The sequence below is a fragment of the Diabrotica undecimpunctata genome, chromosome 9 (assembly GCF_040954645.1).
Source record: "Diabrotica undecimpunctata isolate CICGRU chromosome 9, icDiaUnde3, whole genome shotgun sequence".
Classification (NCBI taxonomy): Eukaryota; Metazoa; Arthropoda; class Insecta; order Coleoptera; family Chrysomelidae; genus Diabrotica; species Diabrotica undecimpunctata.
Window position 1 is genome coordinate 11,606,000 of NC_092811.1, and position 26,733 is coordinate 11,632,732.

Consider the following 26,733-nt stretch of genomic DNA (forward strand, 5'->3'; position numbering starts at 1 on the left):
TTCAAAGGTACCGTATCGTATGCCTTTTCTAAAGCTATAAACAATAGATGAGTAGATAGATTCCTCGCCTTCCGTTTTTCGATTACCTGCTGCAAAACGGATATACCATCAGTGCACGATCTTCTTACACGAAATCCATTTTGTTTTTATGTCTTCGTATTCTGATTCTATTTTTTCTTTTATTATTCGACCGTACAATCTCCCTACTGAGCTGATAACAGTTATTACCCTATAATTAGACCATTTGCGTTTTGCGTTTGTGTACATAAGTGACTTATTTATATTGTGACACGACATGTAGTATTTACTACGTAAAAATTGCCAATAAACGTATCTCTCTATCTATCATTCTAAAGTATCTACTTGAGCCCAGATTTTATGTAGAAACCACCTAATTTCTTACAGAAATTTGTCCAATTAGTTTTCCTGAAAACAACCATAATTATTTTCTGTCATTATAAAGTTTGTGCGTGTAATCTTAAAGGCTACTGCAAAGCTTCCCCTAACTTAAAATTGCCTTGTATTAATTATATCAACAACGAGCACTCGATCAATGAACAGAAGAGAATTTTCTGACCGATATCCTTGAAATAAAACACACTTTTCATAATTACTGTTCTGTTTAATCAAACACAGTCTTCAAACTTTACTCCAATTACTAACTTTTTTTTCGTATCACACAGCGTAACCTCCGCTTTTGGGTAGGAACTTACGGGGGCATTGATTAAATTTATAAATACAACAAGGCTTCTACTATATCGATTATTATAGTCCCAGTTCAAGAACATACCACGTAGGTTTTATAATTTTCAATAGTTGTTCCTACATGCTAATAAAATGCTACAACACCGCTAACGGCGACAATCTGACTGGTTGATTTTTTTATTTAAAATGGAGTAATCAATGAATCTAACGTTTCAACTTATCAAGTATTTATTTGGTAATAGCCTGGTTATATCACATAACTGGATTAGGTTTAATAAAAGGCAATGCTCATATTAATCAGTATAAATATAGAAAATGGATTTTCTATGCTTTTATTACGGTTGTTAAACAGAAATACGATTAAGGCTGCATACTCTATTTTAGTTTGCAGCATAAAAAATAATGTATTATAGTTTTTGATCTTAAGATCTGACAAAGGAAGGTTTGAGGACTTCCTCGGTCGCGAGTAAGCGAAAAATCAGAATAAACTTAGCTGCTGTATCAGAATACGAATATTACCAGTTATATAAATGTAATAATGTTATAACCATGGGCGCCCATATATCAAAATCCAGGGGGGGGGCAAGTCAACTCAATTTTTTATTTTGATCCATACAACTTAATAAAAACTAAAATAGCCGATTGCAAAAATGCAAAAATATAAACATGATTTACAAACAGTAAAGAAATACCAGAAAAGTAAAAGTACTCTTAAACAAAAAATTATTAACAACATATTTTATGGTATGACTTTATACATACAAATTTTATTATACAAAATTTTTTATGTAGGAATAAAAAAATCAATTTTAAGCAAGGATGTTAAAAAATAGTAATAAAAAAAGCAGGTACTCTGTGATACGAAATGCAACACAAGCAATAGTGTAGTTTAAATAATATGTAAGTAACATAATATCTGAATTGAAAAATGTCTTTTACTAGGAAATTAAAACAAATATTCAAAACTGTACTACGTTGAAAGGGTTAGGGTAGGGTGTACACCCTTCTACTACCATGCTTAGCCGAAATGGCATAAATAGTCAAATGTGTGTAATCTTCAAATACTTCTCTGGGTGCCAACTTATTTATATTTGACATTAAAAATTTGTACTATGTTGTTAACAATTGAAGAAATTTAATTAAAAATGTATTTGTTATAATTTATTATAAAAAAATTAACATTTTTTGTCGGTTAGTATTGTATGTATTATAATTTATTGAAACGAATAATTTCCCAATCAAAATGGTAAAATGTTAAACCCAACAAAACGTAAAAAGTAAACTTGATATTGAAGGCTAGTGCTCTGTATCTTGTGAAAATAAAAACTGAAGGTTTTTGGGCTTTTGTCCAAACTCATCTATTACTTTTTTAATAAAATTATTTCGATTGTTTTCTATTTTATTTCTATGAATGCTCATCATACATAGTCCATCTAATCTTTGTTCACTTATAGTGGACCTAATCCAGGTTTTAACCCTTCGAAGAGTTGAAAATGATCTTTCAATCGTGCATGTAGTGGGAGGAAGGCACAGAGAAATTTCTCTAGCCTGGGCTATAGCTGGGTAAAATAGGTAATGGTCTAGTAGCTTTATCATTGAAATATCTTCTACATCTAAATTGGTTTTATTTTTCCAATAATAGAGCCACAATGATGCCTGTTCTTTTAGATTAGTAATTTTGTATAAATTATTTATGATTTCTATTATTTTGGCGAGGTCTTCTTCAGTTAATTTTATTATGTTTTTGGGATGCAAGTTATACAATAACATACCAGGATTATTGTCTTCTGAAAATCTGACACCAAGAGAACTAATTAAAGAATCTAGGTACGGAATAAATAATGACACTCTAAAAAAGTCTTCAGCGGAATTAACCGCATGGTTTGACCGTTGTGTTTGCTTTCTAGGAGCGATTCGTGGTTTTTCAAGGGTAATACTTAGAGATTCGGCATCATTTGTACTCTTTTCAAAAATTGTTTTAAAAGTTGTTTCCGCTTCTTGTCTGTGCTTTGTTATCATATCAAGAAATAACTGTATATGATTTTTAACTGCCAGCATATCTATCGATTTAGTTTGTATAATGTTTACTATGGGTTCTAAGAAAGAAGAATATTTGGAAATCAAATTTAGGGAAATTATAAAAGTGGAATCAGATGTGGCACATAAAAGCTGCTGTGCTCTTGATCTTGTTGAGCAATTAAATTTGTTATCTGCTATTATTGTTTCTAAAACATTTTTGATTTCAATAAAATTTTCTGAAAATATTCGAATAGATTTGTATTTTGATGACCAGCGAGTTTCGGATAACAAAGGCATGTTTGGTGCTAATCGCCGTCTCAAAGTACTACCACGAAAAAATTTGATGACATCTTTAATAATTCCCACACAATTCTGAATTTCTCTAACAGTATTTAAATCATTAACATCATCATCATCATAAGTGGCTCGACAATCCGTTGTGGATCTTGGCCTGCTCACAAAGAAGTCGCCACTCCTGTCGATTCCTGGCAACTTCCCTCCATCTTCTAACCCCTAGAATCTGTAGGTCTTCTTCCACATCATCAATCCATCTCATTCGTGGTCGTCCTCTGCTTCTTGTGCCCTCTGGTTTTGAAAATGTTAATCTCTTCGTGTATTCGTGATCTGACATCCTAGCAATGTGTCCAGCCCATCTAAGTCTCTGCACTTTAACGAATTTTACAATATCTGGATCGGTGTATAACTGATACAGTTCAAAGTTGTATCTTCGACGCCATAGCCCATTTTCATTTACGGCCCCAAAAATCTTTCTAAGAATTTTTCTCTCAAACTCTCAAAATCATTAACAACCAGATTTAATTTGTGTGAGGCACAATAAAAAAATAATGCTTTGGGATGTTTTTCTCTAATTATTTTTTGAACACCACCCTCTTGACCAGCCATAGTCGCGCATCCATCAAATCCCAACCCCACCAATTTTTCCACATTTAAATCAATTTTTGAAAGAAATGTTAAAATTTCAAGTGCTATTGATTTAGAATTTAATTCATTTAATGGTACGAAACCCAAAAAATCTTCATGAATTATATTTCCGTTAACTGTTTGTTTTTCAACATATCTCCCCCTAATAGATAGTTGTTCGACTCCAGATATATCTGCAGTCTCATCGGCAAGCAAGGAAAATGCGATTGTGTTTGGATGGTTTATTTTTTCGATAATTTGCCGTCGAACAACTAAGCCACATATATTTATTAGCTCATTTTGAACTCTATGTGAAGTATATTTTTTGGTATATATATATATATATATATATATATATATATATATATATATATATATATATATACTCAGGTGCAAAAAAATCGATCTATTCCTTATTTCTTATTTATTTGAAGTTGTATAATTTTAGAGACATTAAATTACGTATGTAAATTTAGGTGTACCCTCGTATACGAGAAATAAAATAATATTTTTAATATTTCTTTTTATATTTCTTAAAACAAATTGGTATTTCAGGTTTTTGTCAAAAAGGGTCTGAAGTAAGTAGATATTTATTGAATGTTGTTTTTAATTCAACAACTTTTAGTGTAGTGATTTTATTTTCAAAACGTGTTATATTTTTATTTAATTATCCTTCCTAAATGTCTCTAACTCCGACATATGCTGCAAGGGCGGTGACTTTAGTTCAAGATGGTCGTAGCCAATAATATGCAGCTGAAATGTTGGGTGTTAGTCGATCTTCGGTTTAAAGAGCAGTTCGGCATTTTAGCGACACCGGTAACTTCACAAGAAGACCAGGATCAGGTCGTAGAAGGGTAACATCCGAAAGAGATGATCGATTTCTGGTCTCATCATGTTTGAGAAATCGGCATCTAACTTCAGTTGAACTGGCAAATCGTCTGAGCGAAGTGAGAAATGTGGATGTAAGCAGATGGACAGTTCGTCGATGACTTGTAGAAGGTAATTTATTATCCAGAAGGCCAGCCCTATCTCCAATACTATCCATAGAACATCGCAGAGCTCGCCTTGCTTTTGCAAGAGAACATGAAAACTGGAATAATGCAGATTGGAGCAATGTATTGTTCTCAGATGAGTCCAGATTTTGTCTAAGGTCACCAGACGGCCGAAAAGGGTTTGGAGAAGACACGGAGAGCGATATTTTCAATGTAATATTGCGGAAAGAATAAGTTATCGGGGGGCTCCATTATGGTTTGGGCTAGTATCAGTTCAGAAGCCCATACTGATTTAGTTATTGTAGATAGAGGTTCTATGACTGCTGCAAGATACATAACAAGTATGTTAGATCAGCATGTGGTACCTTTTGCTTCTTTCATTGGACCTAATTTTATTTTTATGGACGACAAAGGACGTCATCACCGTGCTAGAATCGTCAACCAATATATAGAGGAGGTGGGAATTGTCCGTATGAACTGGCCAGCTTGCAGTCCCGATTTCAATCCCATAGAACATCTATGGGATATGATGGGAAGACGTCTTCGAGCACGACTACTCCGTCCAAACAACTTGGCTGAACTTACAGAGGCTCTTCAATAAATATGGGACCAATTGGATCAATTTGATATCCAGAGGGTTATTACCTCAATGCCTAGACGTGTACAGGCTGTTATAAGGGCCCGAGGGGGAAACACTAGATATTGATTTATTATCAATGTTTTTCAGAAAGTTTTGAATATTCTTGTATTTTTGAGTTTTGGCGTATGTCTCTATAAATAAATGATTTTTTTGGATAATCTGTGAAAATTATTTTTTTGGATCAATTTGATATCCAGAGGGTTATTACCTCAATGCCTAGACGTGTACAGGCTGTTATAAGGGCCCGAGGGGGAAACACTAGATATTGATTTATTATCAATGTTTTCAGAAAGTTTTGAATATTCTTGTATTTTTGAGTTTTGGCGTATGTCTCTATAAATAAATGATTTTTTTGGATAATCTGTGAAAATTATTTTAATCTAACACATACTTTTACATAATAAAAAAATTATTTATTTATATATACCTGATTTAAAACTAATATCTTCAAACGTTTTCTTTTTTCAGCAAATAATACCCATGGATCGATTTTTTTGCACCTGAGTGTATATATATATATATATATATATATATATATATATATATATATATATATATATATATATATATATATTATGGTAGGTAGCTACATTCGAGGCATTGTTAAGGAAGTACCTACCGCATTTCTCGGTATTTCGCTAGATTAGTTTCCGGTTGTTTGCTGTTTTGAGGTATTGTTGCAAGTTTCTCGCCACAATATGCGTAAATAATGTATTTTTTTTAAATTTACTTACATACATACTGATTTTTTAAATAATATTACTAATGATAGGGGTAGCAACTGCCCCCTCTTGCCGCCCCCCCCTATGAGCGCCCATGGTTATAACTTATAAATGAAACGGTTGCGAAATGTTATATCTTATAAATGAAACGAAACCAGTTGAGTATACAGTTAAGACTAACTTTATTTTGTTCCAAAAATGACTACAATTGACAGTTTACATTGTACCAATCTTAACTTCCTGTAAATGATATAATGGCGCTAATATTTAAATTTTCTTTCGTTAATATCAATATTTTAACAAATAAAGTGTTTTTGAAAACCATTTCCGGACTGGAATTAAAAAAAAGCATGTAATTTTAATTTTAAAACAAGTGAGTAATTTTTAAATGAAACTATTATTTATTATTACTAAACACCAGGCATTTCTATAAAAACATTTTCAGCATTCTCGTTTTATCGGTGTCGTAAAAAAACTGTCGAAGTACTTATTTTATCATGCCTACAAATTACTCATATAACGATTATTGGTGCGAAGTAACTTGTCTTCGATTGTGCTGATAACAGTTACCAATCAAAATATTTATAGACAGTAAAAGGAAACCTTCTTATCAGGTAACTAATTAAAATATGAATACGGTACAGTGGGTGGATCAAATAAACACATTTGTAGTACCGCCTATATTATTGAATTTGAACGAGTGCTTAGTGTGTATTTAACTTTTGAGATCTGTTATATTTACTCTACGTTATAATTACAGCAGTGAATAAGTTTTTACGCATGAGTTCAAATAGGTTTAATTTTTTTTCTTATGAAAACCCACTTTTTTCAAAAGCGTCGTCTAGACTGATTGTTGTGGTATTGCAGGAAATACGATAATTTTATGCGAAAGAAGTCACTTGAAAAAGTCACTACAAAAGTGTAATTCTAACAATCGTTTGCCTTTCTATATCTAATACATTGACCACCGTTTAAGATACAGGGTAACAATGTGAAAACATGTAAATTAAAATCACCACCTATTATGGCTCTTTTATTGATGAAATTAATATCTTTGGGATACGGAAATTCCATATTTGATATTTGCAATGTTGCCAGATTTGTCGTTGTTCCTATATTATTGTGTTGTTTATTTGGAATGTTGTCTTTGATTGATCGAACCAACTAATCTATCGACTACGCAGAAAGAGTTTGTATAACAATGACCTACTTATTCGATGCAAAATTGGAATGTGTATTAGAAATAAGGTCAATATTTATATTTGCTTTGTGTGTAAGAACGGGCGTCATACCCTAACTATTCTTAAATTTGTCAACGGGAAAATTAAGGAGATTGTCCACCTGTTGCATGATGGCTAAATCGCCCTAGTACCAACATTATAATTGACTCCAACACGAGTAATGTTGACAATGGGTCTTTTTGCTTTAATTCTTTTGAAGAGAATATTAATGGGAAAAATATTAAATAAATCTTTCTACTTACTCTATTATAAAATAGACTCACACACGAGACTGATTCATGATCATCTACAACAATTTATTTTCTTCCTCAATGAAGGTATTCAATACATAAAAATTATGTTGTTACAATGTAGTAATAAAAGTAACTGTATTACGCCGACTTAAAATATAATTTATTTCTCGGATAAAGAAATAGGGCAGAAGATCCTGAAATAATAATTTACCCTAAATATCCCCAAGACAAAGGTAAACCCGCATAAGATTCAGTAATCTAAACATGACAGACAACGGTGAATTCTCCTTCAAACGATGAATTAATCATTCTTCTTAGTAGCAGCTTACAGTTATTTCTTTTTAAAGTAATTATAAAATAATGGAAGTGTTTTAAAAAAAGTCTATTATTATGGTTTTAAAGAAATTTTAATTACATTATTTAATTTAATAAACTACAATTTTAATTAAAAACACCTTAAATTTCAGGTTTCTTGGCTCTCCCATTGAATAACATATATTTAATTCTGCATATAATGACTAACAATGAACGTCAAGAAGACGAAATTTATGAGAATATCGAAAACTCAAAGAAATAACGAGAATCTTCTAATAAACGGAACCAACGTCGAACGAGTGGACAAATATGCATACCTGGGAACAATGATTAACTCCACAAATGATTACATTCAGGAGATCAAAATCAGAATAGAAAAGGCTAGAGCAAATTTCTACAAAATGAGAAGAGTGCAATATAAAAGGGATTTAAAATTGGAACTAAGACTTAGGTTGGCGAGGTGCTATGTTTTTTCAACTTTTTTTTCCTTACATAACGCAACAACCACGCAGGGTTATTAGCGTGTATGGATTGTGATACAAAATTAGAACCTAACAATAGAATATTAACCATAGCAATACATAAATAGAAATAAACCTAAATCTATACAAAGTAAAATATTAGATTTTTGATAACAGCTGGCAGTCTATAAGAAAGGCGAAAATATTTTTAGTATCGCTGTTTTTTCCAAGAGCAGTATTTAAGGTTGATGGTATGTTATACATTTTGCGTTGCACATCATACTTGGGGTACTGCAATAAACAATGTTTTACCGTTAAGACTCTTTTACACATGTCACACACAGGTTTATCAGCACGTTTTAGTAGGTAGTCGTGTGTTAACCGAGTATGGCCAATCCGGAGGCGAGTGAAGGTTACTTGTTCTCTTCTATTGTTAAATTTTGGGAGTTTTTTATGATTAATATAAACTTCGTACAGCTTGGTTGGGGTTCTTCCATGTATCCTACCAAATTGAATTAATATTTTCTTTAAAGAATGCTTTCAGGTCGATGTGAAGAGATTTCGTATTCTCTTCTGAGTTTGGGTTAGTAGGTGCATTTTTTGCTATTTTGTCTACAACCTCGTTTTCTTCGATTCCAGTATGTGACGGTACCCATATAAAATTAACTTTATATATATATATATATATATATATATATATATATATATAAGGTTCTTAAACTCCTAAGTGGAGCATAGAGCTTCAGTGAAAACGCGCCATCGGGTTCTATTTTGCGCTAAGGCCTTCACGTCATTCCAAGACTTTCCTTGGCCTCTTATCTCGTCCATGATGGATCTTCTCCAAGTTTGTACTGGGCGACCTCTTTTTTTTCCTTGGGGATTCCACTCTATGGCAGTCTTTGCGATACTGCAACTATTTTTTCGGAGTGTGTGACCGATCCAACCCCACTTCCTGGACTTAATTTCATTTTGTACCCTCTTTTGTTCGGTCATGTGTAGCAGATCGTCGTTTCTGATGGTGTTAGGCCAGAATATACGAACAATTCTTCGTAGACATTTGTTAACAAAGACCTGCAGTTTGTCTGTGAGGGTGTTTGTCACTTTCCAGGTTTCACATCCGTAGAGTAGAACAGACATGACATTTGATCGGAATATTCGGATCTTTGTCCTTGTAGTATACTCGCCAGATCTCCAAACAGGGATGAGCGTGCTGAAAGCTTGTTGAGCTTTTCGTATCCTCATACGAATATCGTCTTCTGTACCTCCGTTTTCTGTTATGATACTTCCAAGATACGTAAAGTTTTCCACATTTTTAATCTGCATATTGTCGATAGTAAATAGCGTGTTGTTCCTTGCATTTATTCTCATTGACTTGGTTTTACTAATATTGATTTTCAAACCTATTTTATTGGCTTCAGTGGAAAGTGTTTCCAATTGGTAAGCCAGATCTTGGAACCTTTGACCTAATAGGCAGATATCGTCCGCGTATTCTAGATCGCTTAGGCGTGTGGTTAACGTCCATTGTATCCCTCTTGTGTCGGAGTCTAGTTTGCAGAGAACATAGTCATATATTAACTTTAATGTTCATATTTTTTGCATGTTTTAGTTCCTTTTGAATGAGGAGTAGTGAATGATTACAGTAGAGTTGATTTAACGCCATTATTGAGCTAAGAGAATCTGTAATCTCTTCTCTTTTTATTTTTGTTAACTATCAGAACTAGTGCTTTTAGTATTGCATACAGTTCAGCAGAGAACATTGTTGTATATGAAGGTAATTTGTAAGCTTCTGTATAATCTGATGAGTAGATTGCTGTCCCAGTTTCGTCTTCGTTTTTAGAGGCATCGATGTAAACTTTGAAACAGCTACCATATTTGCTTAATATTTTAAGAAATTATTGATTAATTTGACTTGCTGGCGTTTCTAATTTGTTTAGGCGTAATAAGCTGGTGTCAGTAGAGGGAAGTCGAATTGTCCAAGGAGGAACGGTTTGAATTGAGGAGATATCGTAGGTTTCTGGAAAATGAATACCTATTGTTAACAAGTAGGTATGTAGGCGGTAATAGAAAGGGTGATCAGTTCGATTTGAAGTTTGGAAACAACTTTTGAAGCGGTCAGCGAATACGTTGTGTATAACTGGATTATCTTGATTAAACGATACTGCCGCGGCATAAGGAAGACTTAGATATTGTCTTCTAAACGCGAGTAGAATCTCTTCAGTTTCTCAGTAACTAAGGAAATTCGAAGACCTAATCTATTGTTTTTAAGTACGTTTTTTTGGAGAAGTTGTAAACAATTGAGCCGTAATCCAGTTTGGAACGTACTAGGGCCTTGTAGATATGTAGTAATGTAGAATTGTAGAAGAGTCGGCGCCCCATTTTTTGTTTACGAGTGATCGTAACAAATTTATTCCTGGCTGACATGCCTTTTTTAAATATTCTAAATGTATCTTCCAAGTTAGTTTTTGGTCAAAGATCAGATCAAGGAATCTAACTTCGTCTACATATTTAAGCTGTCTTCCATTTAAATTCTTCGGTTAAATTTAAGTTCTTCGGTTATATTTGGTGACTTTTCATAAAACATACTCCTTTGGTTTTGAGGATATTGAACTGAAGACCACTTGTGAATGACCATTCTTCAATATGATTTATGGCTTTTTGGGCATGGTTATGGATAGTTGTTAGGTTCTTTCCTCTACAAAGTATAACTAAATCATCTGCATATAGCCTAGCTTTTACAGGATGTTTAATTTTTGCGGTAATAGAATTCATAGCTACAAGAAACAGAGTAGTGCTTAGGTTCGAGCCCTGTGATATACCATTTTCTTGATTTTTTGTTGAGAAATATACGCCGCCTACTCTGACTTGAAATTGTCTATTTTTTAATAAGTTTGATATTCATTTGAATATATTACCTCTTAAAATTGAATATTTCCATACTGAATCATAGGCTTTACTAATGTTTTTTTCGACTTTGTTTTATGGAATCTTGGACCTTGAATGCGACATCAATAAAAAAAACTCATCGAGCTGTGGGTGTATAGAAGAATTCTGAAAATATCGTCCACAGAACACGTTACAAACAAAGAGGTTCTGAGAAGGATGAATAAAGAAATAGAAATTTTAAATACAATTAAAACAAGAAAGTTGGTATATCTCGTGCATATTACACGTAAAGAGAAATACACCTTGCTCCAACTGATTATGCAGGGAAAGATAAAAGGAAAGAAAAGCATAGGGAGGCGTAGAATATCATGGCTGCGCAACCTGAGAAAGTGGTACGGATGTGCATCAAATGAACTTTCAGAGCAGCCGTCTCAAAAGTTCGAATACCTATGATGATTGCCGACCTCCACCGCGGAGATGGCACTTAAAGAAAAAAAAAGATTATAAATCTTCGTTTTCGGTGCAGTCGGACCATGATCAGTGAAACATTTTAAAAGTAATTGGAACTGGTACCAGTTGGCTGGTACTTACCGTTGGACAAAGTCGTCCTCCTTTCGAGCAGACAAGATGTTCACCTTTAGGTGAAATCCTATAAGATCGACCTTGTGTCATTATAATTTTATAATTTACTATGATTGTTATGTAATTCATAGGTTTATACACATATCGCACCCTCACTGCAAGACTGCAGTAAGTCAGAATAAGTAAGTTTCGAGATAAAGACGATTTTGTTTATTTTCGTGCTAATATTGCTGAGATAAGACAAAAGTTTTAAGAAAAATTAACATTTCATTATAATTTTGCATGCTTTTCAGCCTATATTATATTAACCAAAAATAAAAATTTAAATAAAATAATATTAATGCTAAAAAAATTAGGAATTTCAAAGTTACAACATTTTTGCACGGAGAAAATTGTAAAAAGTGTACTAAACATAATAGTACTAAACATTATATTTAATGGATTCCCAGAAATCACCTGGTATATAAAGGAAAAGTAATTCACGGGGTTTGGTATATACGTTTAATAAATTCCAATAAATCATTGCGTTAGTAAGGAAAAAATAATCCCCAATAGCAATTGGGGTTTAGTATGGTATTAAACTTTACATTTAATAGAGTCCAAGAAATCATAGCTACCTAGAATACATAGGTACCTAATAAAATGGCTTATTGCTAGTGGCAATTTAATCTTTCTATCTCTGCACATGTTTCTGATAGGCACAATTCCTTCGCTTTGCAATGACAATGTCATAACAAGATAGAAAATTTATTTGTAAAACTTTCAATATTTTTATTTAAATTTAAAACAAAAGGACTATAATAAATATATGCAAATCAAGCTACCTTGAGTACAGTGATTAACAAAAGGATTGAAATTCATTACCCTAATAAAATTTGGGAATTACGGGGGGACAATATGATAAAACAATCGCCCCAGAAGGTTACATGAAGATTTAATACAATTTGGGATTTAGTTTTTATAGAACAACTTTTCTGAGAATAGATATTTTTAACCTGTCAGTATTGTTAATACACAAGTTTTAAGATAACTGTTTTTTCTTTCATAAGAAAAAATACTTTTTGGCTGTAAATAATTAGTCTTAATTTATGTGTTTTTAATCCAATCTAATAAATAAATGGTCAAACGACATCGCACACATTTTATGGAAAAGATAATGTCGCACAAAGGACATAAAACTTACATAGATTGGTCTCGTAAATCTTTGTTTATTGTCTCGGCCGTTAATAGATTACGTAGACACGTTGTATAATAAAATTAAACACCACAGATATAGATATTAAAATTAAAAACATCTTACTTTTTTCGTGGCTTTCACTGCTTGTTATCGAAACCATTGCAATGTTCCGTGCAAAACTGTTGTAACTCTGTTACATTAGAATTACAACAGTTTTACACGGAACTTATGTACAAAAACGCAAAATAGTTAAACTGTTGTTATTGTAATATTTAGCCGGTTAAGCATTTGAAAATTACTAAAGTTTTACAGGGGATAGATATGGATGTTTATAATCGAATTCCATGATTACTTCATTTTCATAAAATTTTGAGTTACTGCAGTCTTGCACTGAGGGTGCGATATCTTGGAAGCTAGTTTTTTAAACTGTGGTATACAGACAGTACCAACGAGTAGACAGTAGACAGTGAAAATTACGAGATGATTCTCCTATATATATTTTGTTACAATTATTACACGGTATAGAATAAACAACATTCGATGACTCCTGTATTGTGAAAGGATCTTTTGTTTTTGTGTATAACTTCGATGCCGTTTTCACATTTTTGGTTGTAATTTTTAAATCACTAACATTTTTGAAGATGTTCATTAGCCTCGGTGTCAAAACTGGAATGTAGGGTAGGGATATGTTCACAGTAGGGTGATCTCACATCGTAGCGATATAAAAACCAAAAAAATAAATGCATGTGCATTGACAGAACATGCATTAACGTTGAAACATGAATTTAATTTCGAGGATTCCTGTATTTTGGCAAAGGAAAAGAACCATTCAAAACGTGTTTTCTTGGAAATGTGTTCCATAAAATCGAGTACATCTTGCATCAATAAAAAGTCAGACATAGATAAACTGAGCAACATTTATTGTTACTTACTGGAAAAACATCCAAAATAAAATTAATATCTACCTGTACCCGTACTCACACAAATTACAGTTATATGCATAACATGTTGCATACCATTAAGACAGGTTTAAAAATTAAAATCACCTAAGATGGGCCTCTAGTATTTCTTAAAAAGAAATATGATATTAAGTACACCTAATTACTTTTTAATCATAGGATTTTTTCTTTTTGTTCTCTATGTGCCAGAGTTAAAACACACCAATAAAAGATGACAACAAAATTTTTACTATTTTTACCTAAATTTTAAAGAATTTTAAAATGTATTTTGTCCACTATTTTATATTTTATGTGTGTGTTATTAATGTTGAGTGTCCATGCTTTTATAAATAATCTCAACGACTATTAAGTTGCACTGAAGATTTGTGATATTTTATAAATATTTACACTTTTTCTTATTACATTGTCTTGAAAAAGGAATAAAACCATTCCGAAAGCTAGACAAAAAGTCATAAGAGTGTTTCATTAATATCCCGGCCAATTTTCTGACTGCAACCCTAATAAACTTTGTTGTTAGTTTATATTGACAGTCACGAATATCCAGTAATTCTTATATATATATATATATATATATATATATATATATATATATATATATATATATATATATATATATATGCTATGTAAGTGAACTTCCATTGTAATGAAATTATGCAAGCTTTTATCGTTTTGCTTGTTCTAAGATTTTTCTTAAAAGTCCCTTTTTTTGTCAGGATCTTTTGTCGTCTAAAAATCTAATTTTGTCAAATAGTGTGTCATAAATAATAACAGAATATTTAATTATAATTTATTGGCAAAAAAATATTTTAACGGATTTGATTTGACAAAAGACGATGTTTGTGTTTTAGTCTATTATAAAACTTTTATTTTATGGAAATTTTTAAATACTATTTAAATATTAGTATATTTATTTATCAGCTAACTATATTATAGTGTCAATTAATAAATAAATTGAAGACCCACATAATTTATCTTCGCATATTAATTCATTAATAAACTTTATTTAGGAAAAGCGCGCTGTCGTCGAAACAAGTGTCGTGAGTTTACTAATAAACGCTGCGAATATTTGCGAAAACATTATTATTTAATGTTTAAGTTCTAAGATAATTTTATGACAATTATCGATGAAGATCATCAACTAATAAGAAATTACCTTAAACATTTGCGTCACCTCAGGTAATACCGCATTAGATCCATAAAGAAAAATCCTCGCATCGGTACGGTAACACCCTTTGCTGCACTTGTTTAACGGAAACACTGTGGAAAACTAGCGAAACGCGTGCCACTGCCGAGCAGACGTACAACTAGTGACCGCGCACCAGAAAATTTTCCTCATCGACTCTGACAAACGAAAATCGTCGAATTTTCCTGGTCGTCGGACAGACCTTTACTAATAATGACAGCTATTTTTGTCGCACTTGATATTAATTCGTGAATTTTTTTTGTATTGTGATCCAAGAAATCTATATGATCTGTCGCCAGACACTGGCTCGCATTATAAAGGGCGACGCACCAAATGTCTGTATTCAGGTGTAGCGCGCAACTACTGCAACGTATACACCACAGACTTGCTCTTTGTTGAAATTATTATCCATATCGCCGCTTTACGAAGGGTGGTTTACCAAACAAGCTTATAATATTCCTAGTGCGATTGCTAATCGAAGGTCAAGTTTTTTGCGTCGCTGGATATTACATCAACTGATTTATTCGTGGAAAAGGTGAACTCCGTTGAAGAATAAAGCTACAACACAGTTTTATCGAAGTCTATCATTTCAGACTTTTTTAAAACCATTTACATAATACTGAAGGAAAATGATAAAATATTAATTCGTGGAAATCTTCGCTGAACCTAAGAGTAGGAAATTTCAGCATTTAAAATTTTACTCCCACAATACTTTGAAAATAAACAACACGCTTTTCTCACAAAACCCCATCGCAAGTACACTTGGCAGAATATACAAGGTCAATAATCAATAATGAGCTTTAACATCGCCAAATATTGGATGAGATCGCAAAATATACTAGGCTAATTATTTCTAATGACTAGACTTCGGCAAATATGCATATTGCATATTTTGCATATTGTGCATATTTTATGCAAATATTTCATATTTTGGCATATTTGTATAAAAGTTTGCATAAAGTGCATAAAAGTTCAGATTTTTATACTGTATTTGAAATTTTTTAAACATACCAATTTATTTCAATTCTTGTATAAAATTTTGTAGTCATTTTAATCAAGAAATGATCTAAGTACGTAATCTGTACAGGTACAAAACATTTACAATTTCAAAGAAGATCAATTTAAGTAGCCCTCAACATTCTTAGAAAGTCTCGGTCACTGAGGCATTCAGTTATTGGATAATCGCTAAGGGTTCGCTCATTTGCATTTTATGATCTAATCCCCAAGTCGATCTACAATTTATTGTATCTTAACAGCAGGTAAACGGCTAATAGTTTTGTTCCTAATTTAGGGATTTTCCAAAATCTCCCAGTTTATTGAATTAGGTACCTAAACATTTCTAATTTGATGCTCAGATTTGTAAATCATTTTTGTTTTGATATTCAAAGCGTAAACACTCGTTGTGCGTAACAAAAAGGAAGATTGTGATTTTATAATGCCTAAAACAACCAGTGCTTCAACTTGGATTAAACCTTATAAAGAACTGTCTATGGATATGGGAAAAATCTACTGTTCAGTCTGTGGCAAAATTGTAAGTATCTAATATTTTCTATTAAATATCTAATATTTCATACATACAGGGTGTTTCCAAATGACACTTACAACGTTTGACTGTAGATACTTCTCGAAAAATTGAACAAAACGATATAGTTAATGAGGGGTCAAACTTATTTACTTTTCGAGATACAGGGTGTTAAAATTAAAAAAAATTAAATTCTTTTAGTTAATAACAACAATAACTTTAAAACCAATAAACGTATTTACTTGAAATTTAGTACTCGTAGGTTGTTTTTAAATGAAAAATAGCTTCGTTTAGTGAGAAAAAATTGTCCATGGTACAATACAATGGTGTGTATTTAGAAAAAATTTTCACCTTTACTTTTTTTTATGAAGTCAGCTATTCTAAAACACAATTATTTTTATTGTAATTGAATTAACAAAAAAAAAACTTTTGTTGAATTTTAAAATAAGTTATATGATGTACTAATGGTTAGTAACAAAAACTAATTTGTGGATTAATACTGCATTTAAAACACTTAGCGAGTGTTTTTTTTCCAAACCAGTTATTTGATTAACCAAAAACACCTTGTATATTTTTATATTTTAAAGGTTGGGTTAAAATAAAGGTTTTTATTTTTATTTATAGATAGCATGTGAGAAGAAATTTCAGATAGACCAACATGTGAGAACTGCTTCACACATTGCAAAAAAAAGGAAAAATAGGAGGAAAACATCAAACTTCAATGGCTAAATGTTTCCAATCTACTTCAAAAAAATTAGATGAGCAAGAAACTTTTAATGAAGACTTGTGTCGCGCATTAGTGTCTGCAAACATACCGCTTTCAAAATTAGCAAATGTAAATTTTAGTTCGTTTCTAAAAAAATATTGCAAACTTAATGTTCCAAGTGATCGGTCTCTAAGAAGAAATAATGTGAACGGGCTATACTCGTCAGTGTTAATTAATATTAAGGAAGAAATTGCAGATAATTATTTTTATATATCTGTAGACGAAACCACTGATTCCTCAGGAAAGTATATTGCTCATTTATTGATTGGTGTTCTTAAAGAAGATACCTTACCAAAATCTCATCTTATTTCATGCCAGCAACTTGAGAAAACAAATGCTTTAAAAAAATTTATTAAAAATCCTTTGTAAAAGGTATATATTTTTAAAAACCCAAACGTTTTAAAATTGTTAAATGCTTTAACAATTTCGCGTTTTATACAAGAAACATTAGCAACTTTTTTTCTTCCGACAACTATTCCTTCTAATAAATTACTGCTTATTTTATCGGATGCTGCTCCTTATATGGTGAAAGCAGGACAAAATTTAAAAATATTTTTCCCAGATTTAATACATGTTACTTGTGTAGCGCATGGATTAAACAGAGTTGCAGAGGAAATACGAAAAAAGTTTCCTCTTGTAAATACCATGATATCCAGTGTCAAAAAAGTATTTCTTAAATCTCCTATAAGAATTCAACTTTATAAAGAAATGCTACCTAACATTCCTCTTCCACCACAACCTATTTTAACGCGATGGGGAACATGGTTAGAAGCAGCTAATTTTTATGCAGATCATTTTGTTAAAATAAAGAACATAATTGATACGTTAACAGATGAAAGTTCCCAATCTCTTTTGGATTCTAAACAAACTTTTCAGAGTAACTTGCTTCAACAAGAACTTTCATTTATAAAATCAAATTTTAGTTTTGTTCAAAAAACAATTACTCAGTTAGAATCACCAAAACTGTCATTGTTCGAAAGTACAGCATTAATAAAAGAATTTGCGTCATGTTGTCGGAACGTTAGAGGTAATATTGGAAAAGATATTTTAAAAAAATTTGAAGCTACTATGGAAAAAAATAAAGGTTACCATATTCTTTCTGAAGTAGTCAGTGTTCTAGCTGGAAATATTTCGGAAACAATTAATTTAGAACCAAATGTTTTGGTTAGTTTGAAAAATGCTCCCGTTACATCAGTTGATGTTGAACGAAGTTTTTCCATATATAAATATATGTACTCAGACAGAAGCCACAAGTTTTTGTTAGAAAATTTTGAACACCACTTGGTCATTTATTGTTACCATAATTCTAAATAAGTTTATTCATACTTAAAGATGATGTAGTTACTTAAAATAAATGTAAATCTTAATGAATAGTAGGAAATATTTAGTTATGTACACTTTTTTTTTTTAAATAAAATTGTTACTATTTTACGATTTTTTTATTTATTTGTATGCATATTTTGTAAAATATTTGCATATTTTCGGGTAAACACGTGCATATTTATGCGCATATTTTCTACATTTTTATTTGCATATTTGCAGAAGTCTACTAATGACTATTTCACTCAGAATTCCTCAAGAATGGAGATCAAGCATCCTTATACCCTTCTTCAAAAAGGGAAATAAATCGGACCGGAAAATTACAGAGCAATTAATTTATTAAACACAACACTAAAATTAACAACCAAAGTGGTAACAAAGAAATTGAATGAAATTATAACACTAGCAGAAGAACAACAAGGATTTAGGTCGGGAAGATCATACACCGACGCTATATTTATAATGAGGCAAATGCAAGAGAAATCATTAAAGTTTATTCATTTAGCAAATTCCCATCTGTAAACATTGATGTGTTGACGTGTTGATATTCGCCCTCTCATTCGTCAAGAGACTATTAAATATAATTTATTGCCTTAAGTCAGACGGATTCTCATGTTACAGATCCAAACTTGCCGGTTTGTTTAAATTCAAATTGTAGCGTGTTGCTTTTTTATTCAAAATGTTTACTTTTTTATTTTAGCACATTTTCCTTCATTGGAACATTAAATTTTGCTCACAGTGATTAAATTTCAAGAAATTCTTACACTAATAGTTTCAAAAGTAAATACTTTTAAAAATCATTATAATATACCTCAGTACGACCCTGTTTGGCTTTCACCTGCGTTTGTTGACGGATGGGAATATGTAAAACGAATGAAGTTTAGAATACAACAAACCGGTATATCTATGTTTAGTGGACCTTAAGAAGGTATTTGACCAAGTCAAATTAAAAGACGTTATCCACTTACTAGGCAAGAAAGATACCCCTAGGAATAATGAAAACGATCGAAAATATCTACCAAAACAACACAATGAAAGTAAAAGTAGAAAAAGAACCAACTGACCCTATTGAAGCTGGCAATGGGGTAAGACAGGGAGAATCCCTGAGTCCTCTATCGTTCAACCTGATTATGAATGAAATAATGAAAAAAGTAAGAACTAAAAAAGGATACCAAATGGGAGAAAAACAACTTAAAATAATCTGCTATGCAGACGACGCAAGACTACTCTCTCAAAGTGAAGATGATTTATAACGTATGCTGCACTAATTTAATATAACCACCAGAAAATTTAACATGTTAATTTCTCCAAAAAAGACAAAATGCATGAACAGCAAATTTAATAAGATGTAAATTGAAGCTGGAAGGCCAGATAATAGAACAAGTGATGGAGTTTAAATATTTAGGCATCACATTATCTAGCTACGGAGAGCTCGAAACTGAAGTGGAAGATCAAGTGACTAGAGCAAACTGAACCGCAGGCTGCCTAAATGAAACAATATGGAGAAATAAAAATATCGAGAAAGAAACGAAAGACAGAATTTACAAAACAGTCATCAGACTAATAATGACATCCGCAGCAGAAACAAAACCTGACACAGAGAGGACAAAACGGATGTTAGAAATAGCAGAGATAAAAACACTTAGAAAAATTGATGGTAAGATACTATGGGACAGAGCTAGAAGTACAGATATACGGCGTAGATGCAAGGTAGATAACATCAAAAACTGGGCAAGAAATAGAAGAGTAGAATGGAACGATTATATAAGCCAGATGACAACAAATAGAGTAGTAAAGACGGAGGGAGTTAGACAGGGTTGCGTCTTATCACCGTTACTGTTTAATTTGTATTCGGAGTCTATATTCAGAGAAGCATTAGACGAGGTCCAAGGCGGAATTAAGATTAACGAAATCAGCATAGACAACATCAGATATGCTGATGATACCGTCTTAATCCAGCGTCACAGCGAAATGTTCGGCTTACATCTAAACGTTTCCAAAACTAAAACTTTAGTATTTTCAAAGACATCAATAAACGTACAGGTGTATGTCAAGGGTCAAATAATAGAACAGGTAAATTCCATGAAATATTTGGGAACAAATATCAGGAATAGTTGGGAATAAATAGTCAGTGTAATCCAAAAAAAAAAAATTTCTTTCAAAAATCGAACAAGCAAGGAAAACATTCATGAGCATGAAAACATTTTTACAACATCAGACCTTAGTCTACAGCTTAGAATACGAATGATCAGATGTTACGTTTTTTCTGTTTTACTGTATGGCTGTGAAAGTTGAACAATGGACTCTGAAATAGAAAAAAGAATAGATACCTTTGAGATGTATATATACAGACGAATGTTGAGAATTCCATGGGTACAAAGAGTTACTAATGTTGAGGTACTTGGGTCATGTGTTGAGAGGCGAAAGATATGAATTACTTCAAGTTATACCACTAGCTTTAATATTTGTCGACTATGTAAAGGCATTCGACACCGTAAATCAACAAAAAATGTTGGAAGCCTTGACAGAATGCCGAATTGACTATCGGTATATAAATATAATTAAACATATATACCAAAACGCAACAGCCAGTGTTAGAGTGGGTGATCGTCAAACCCAGAAATTCCCGATACAACGTGGAGTACGCCAGGGGGACACCATATCGTCGAAACTGTTCACTACGCTTTTGGAATATATATGTAAAAGGGCAAAACTGACCGACAAGGGCATAAACATAAACGGAGAAAAGCTTAGCCATCTAAGGTTTGCAGATGATATTGTACTAATAGCTGATAGGATAGATGAGGCCAAAGAACTTTTAAATCAGCTCTACCTTTCCTCGCTAGAAGGGGGATTGAAAATAAATATATCTAAAACCCAGATGATGACAAATCTTGTAGTCAGCGAAGATATATGCGTAGGAACAAGATCCATAGACCAGGTAATGGCCTATAAATACCTAGGCCATGAGATTCGCATAGGAAAAGATAACTAAACCGTTGAGCTTCTCCGTCGTATAAGACTGACTTGGGCAGCCTTCGGCAAGCTGAACCATATTTTCAAATCGTCTGATATACCAATATGCCTTAAAAGAAAAACGTTTAATCAGTGTGTTTTGCCAGTGTTAACTTACGGTGCCGAAACGTTGACCATGACAAGGAGAACAGTTCAAAAGATCCGTGTGTGTCAAAGGGCGATGGAGCGTGCTATGTTGGGCGTTTCACTACGAGACAAGATCCCAAATCGCCAGCTACGACAAAGAACAGGAGTGGCTGATGCAGTAGAGAGAGTAGCAACACTAAAATGGAACTGGGCAGGTCACGTGGCTCGAATGACAGACAATAGATGGACAAAGCGGATACTGGGATGGAGACCAAGAGATGATGCCTACCGAAGTAGAGGTCGTCCACCAACACGTTGGACTGACGATCTAAAACGTTGTCATAGGAATTGGATGCAAGAGGCATAAGATCGAAATAGATGGAAAATTATGAGGGAGATCTATGTCCAGCAGTGGATAAGCGAAGATTGAATGATGATGATATTGGAAGAAAAAGTACAGGGCAAACGATCAGTAGGAAGATGCGCCAGAACTCGTGGCTGAAAGACCTGAGGAAATGGTTCGACCGCTCATCCGCAGAAATCTTTCGCGCAGCAGTTTCCAAAACTACAATTGCCATTTGGATCGCCAACCTTTGAAAGGAGACGGCGCTATGAGAAGAAGAAGGTCATTCTTACTTGCCATCTGACCAAGATTTTGGTATAATAGAAACAGAAAAGAAATTCCATCCACTTGTATTTATACCCCAAGACTGGCATACAATAAAGCACGCTAGAAAGAAAAATCCGTTCACAGTAAGAAACATGGACAAATCAAATTTTTTTTCTACGAAATTGTTTGACAGTAATATAACCAACAGAAAAGCTTCCGAATCAAAAACCAAGGTAGAGTGGCTTAAAATTCAATGATTAAGGTTTTGGAAAGACTTTCCCAATATTCTTCAATGTAAGTATTCAAACAATAAAGATGTTTATTTTGAAACATTGGAGCTTAATAAAAGGAAATCTGTTTCCAAGAATACGATGTAATTGCCACTTCTGTATCCAAATAGTAATACCATTAATAAAGCTAAAAAAGACCTTCTTCAGTTAATGCAATTGATACCACCTATAGACCATGAATTTTATAAAAACCTGAGATCTTGAGCTCAAGCAGCCGGAGGTGAAGTAATTGGCCCATTTGACGACGAAGAGGATTAGACATTCTAACTTCTGATGTTTTTATACGCATTATGTGGTAAAAAAGTCTTTGATGCAATATCAAGTGTATTATTTTGTGGGATAACCCATTCACTAACTAAAAATATTGGAATGAATAACTGGAATATAGGCGTTTATCCGAAATTTTTGATCAAATTTATCAAATAAGTAATATCTAACATACTTCCATTCATTCAAACCAAAAAATATTCTTAAACAAGGTTATGATGGATCTCCTAATTTTCACTTTTTTCAAAAATGTTCTTCTAGTTTTACTCAAGTTTGTTACCTTTTGGCAATTTTCGCTTATAAAATTTTGACAAAATCACTCGACTGACGTCTCGTGATTTAACTGTCAAAATTTAATTCTCGAAAATTGCCAGGCAACAAACTTTTATACCAGCACAGAATACACCACCCAACAAGAAGGGAAAGCTTTGTCGGTAACCTTGATGTTTCACATCACCATCACAATGAGTTTATTACAAAAATATGTACAACAGTACATATAATTCTTTTTTTTTACTGTTAAACAACACACACGAAACAACACTTCTCAATACGCAAACAAACTTCAGTTTTTATAGGTTGACAGATAAACTATTTGGAACATGGCGGATTCGCACGTGCGCAAAGAAATTTGGATTGCGAAAAAGTCCTTCGTTTCGCTTTTTGTTGGGTGGTGTATTCTGTGATACCAGTCGAAAATATTGACGGCAAAATTTTCTCTCTTATGAGATTATATACGAAAATATCTTGCTCGATACAACTATTATTTTTAAATTTCGATATTCTTAGGCTAATAAATAAATTCTTCTTCTTCTTCTCGTGCCACTCCTAGCGGAGATTGGAAATCATCATGGCCACTGCGACTTTGTTAGCAGCGCGCCTAAAAAGTTCAATCGAACTACACCCGAACCATTCACGTAGATTACGAAGCCACGATATTTTTCTTCTTCCCACACTTCTTTTGCCCTTAATTTTGCCCTGCATGATATTTCTTAAAAGTTCGTACTTTTCACCTCTCACAATGTGCCCCAAGTATTCCATCTTTCTAGTTTTTATCTCATTTAGAATTTCGCATCTTTTGTCTAAAGTTTGGAGTACTTGCGTGTTAGTGACGCGGTCCATCCATGATATTCTGAGAATGCGCCTATAGCACCACATCTCGAAAGCTTCGATGTTTTTTGTGGTCAACTGTTTTAGTGTCCAAGCCTCTACTCCATACAACAGGGTAGAAAAGACATAACACCGCAGCATTCGTATTCGTAACTTTATGTTGATATCACGATTGCAAAAGAGTTTGCGCATTCTATTAAATACTGATCTAGCGATTTCTATTCTACATCTAATCTCTTTTGTTTGATCAGTATCGTCTGTGATCCAAGCACCTAGATATTTATAACAGGACACACGCTCAATCGTTGTATTGTCTATTACAAGATTACAAGATAAATAAATAAATAATAAATTATCATATTTTTACTCTTTTTATAGCCCGCTTTTAAAGAAGGATAGTAACTTTGGGTCGTAAATTAGCTGCTTTATTATTTTTTAGAGATTATGTATTTTTTATCTTAATGGCAATTTTTTTATTAGCAGGTTTAATCCTTTACAGTTCCAATCTCTAAAACACAATATAGACTTATAATCTGCATGATATCAGAACAAGTTTCCTTTAAGAGAAGATTTAACTTCGAATCAGGACATTAGTTGGTTGGCAAGTTGGACATCAGAAAGTAGAGTGGTGTAGGTTAAAAGATAACGACTTGGCAAAAATCTTCAAGGGTAGAGTGATGGAATAGATTAAAGAAAAAGGTATGGTAAATGAAAGGGCCTCCTAGGGACGAAGACATTTGGTGGTGTAACGATGAAGTGTCACACAAGGTTAAGAAGAAGAAAGAGGCTAAAAAGAGGTATAATGTCTAAAAGAGAGGAAAATGAGAATACATACAAGGTAGCACAACGCGCCGTGGCTACTACTAAGGAAAGATCTTCTGCAAAGCAGTATGAAAAGTTGGAAACACTCAAAAGGATAAGAAAATTATACAGCATTCTTAAAGTAAAGTTAAGATCTGAGGCTGAGGTAAAGCAAAGGTGAAATGAGTACACTAGAAAATGAAAACGAGAGATAACATTATCGAGACTTTAAATAGAATGAAGAAAACGCAGACGTTGGAAATAATAGAAAACGAAATTAAGAATCCGGCGAGAACAGTAATGTTAATTTAAATAAAAAGAAGAAATATAGGAAATATGACGACCAATATTTGGATTTTGGATTTACCTGCTTTACTAAAGGGAATGTAGAACTTCTACAATGTATTGTTTGTTACAAAGTGTTGGCAGCTGAAAGTATGCTTCCTAATAAACTAAAACAGCATTTGGAATCAACTCACAGTCATTAACAAGGTAAGCCAAGAACTTTTTTGTAAGAAAATTGCGAGAGCTGAAACATCAGACCACGGCTTTGGTTTCAAGAGCATATCAATTCCTTTGAAAGCATTGCTCGTCTCTTACATGGTAGCTTATCGTGTTGCCAAATGTAAAAAATACATATGATCGTTGAGGAACTAATCTTACCTGCAGCGGATAATATGATAACAGTGAAGATTGGAAAGTCGGCAGCTAAAGAAATAAAAAATGTATCTTTTTCAAACAATACGGTTAGTCGCCGTATTCACGACATGGCAGAAGATATTAATGAGCAAATTGTGGGGAAACTTTCGGGTTTATTTGCCATTCCACTGGACGAAATGTATGTACGGTATATATATATATATATATATATATATATATATATATATATATATATATATATATATATATATATATATATACCCGGTATTTAGGCGTTCCACGCCCTTCCGGTAGGGATCTATGGAGGAGTATCACCTAGCCGCAAGCCCTTATCTCTTGCCGTACTGCTCCACCATAGGCCGATCAGATACCAGCATATTCTAGACTAAGCCGCAGATTCATTTTAGAATTTTAAACTACTGCGTTAGCCTTTTTGTTTGCTATTCACCAGCCGGGGATTTGAACTGACATCTCTCGCATTGAAGCGAAGGAGAAGCCAGCCGCCCAGCCCGCTTGGCTATCCGATCGACATGTACGGTATATACAAGAAACAAATATATGTGAGGATTTGTTATTTTGCAGAAAAATATGTGAAAGTTGTAACGCTACTGATTTATTCAAGATTTTAAACTTATATATGACTAAAATAGTATTAACTGGGATAACTGTGTAGGCGTGTGTACAGATGGTGCCCGAGCGATGTCTGGACAGTATGGAGGACTAGAAGCTCTCATCAATACCAAGGCTCCAAGTGTATAATGGACACATTGTGTCATACATAGAGAGGCCCTAGAAGCAAAGAACGTTAGACCTGAATTAGGTGTTGTAATGGATAGTGGATAAGTGGTGAACTACATTAAAACACGACCCGTGATATCAAGACTTTTCCATAAACTTTGTGAAAAAGTGGGGGTTGAGCACACCTTTTTAATTTATTATTGCAACTCTCGTTGGCTGTTCAAAGGCAACGTACTCGCACGTGTACACGAATTAAGAAATAAATTTTACACGTATCTACATACAGAATCTCATGATGATGCGCAAAACTTTATTAATTCAGAGTTTATAATACAATTAGCATATCTTTGTGACATATTTAACAACTAATTGATCTTAATAAGTCTTTGCGGGGAAACAATACTTACATCCTGCAATTGGCAGATAAAATTTCTGGGTTTCAGAAGAAGTTGCCCTTATGGAAGAGAAAATTAGAACATCAAGAAATTACCTGTTTCCCTGCTTTACAAGGTAT

At 33.0% G+C, this 26,733-nt stretch overlaps 1 protein-coding gene across 10 annotated transcripts in view; it reads right to left on the bottom strand.

Moving 5' to 3' along the window:
* The window catches only part of pHCl-1 (pH-sensitive chloride channel 1), a 446,892-nt gene that overhangs the window by 414,537 nt on the left and 5,622 nt on the right, over positions 1 to 26,733 (bottom strand). For 9 of the 10 annotated variants that reach the window (XM_072542735.1, XM_072542734.1, XM_072542730.1 and 6 more), the window contains exon 1: positions 15,004 to 15,375. The exons of the other annotated variant lie outside the window; for it this stretch is intronic. The gene's annotated coding sequence lies outside the window, so the exon portion shown is untranslated. Of the gene's footprint in view, positions 1 to 15,003; positions 15,376 to 26,733 lie in introns of those variants that run through there. 10 annotated transcript variants of the gene reach the window in all.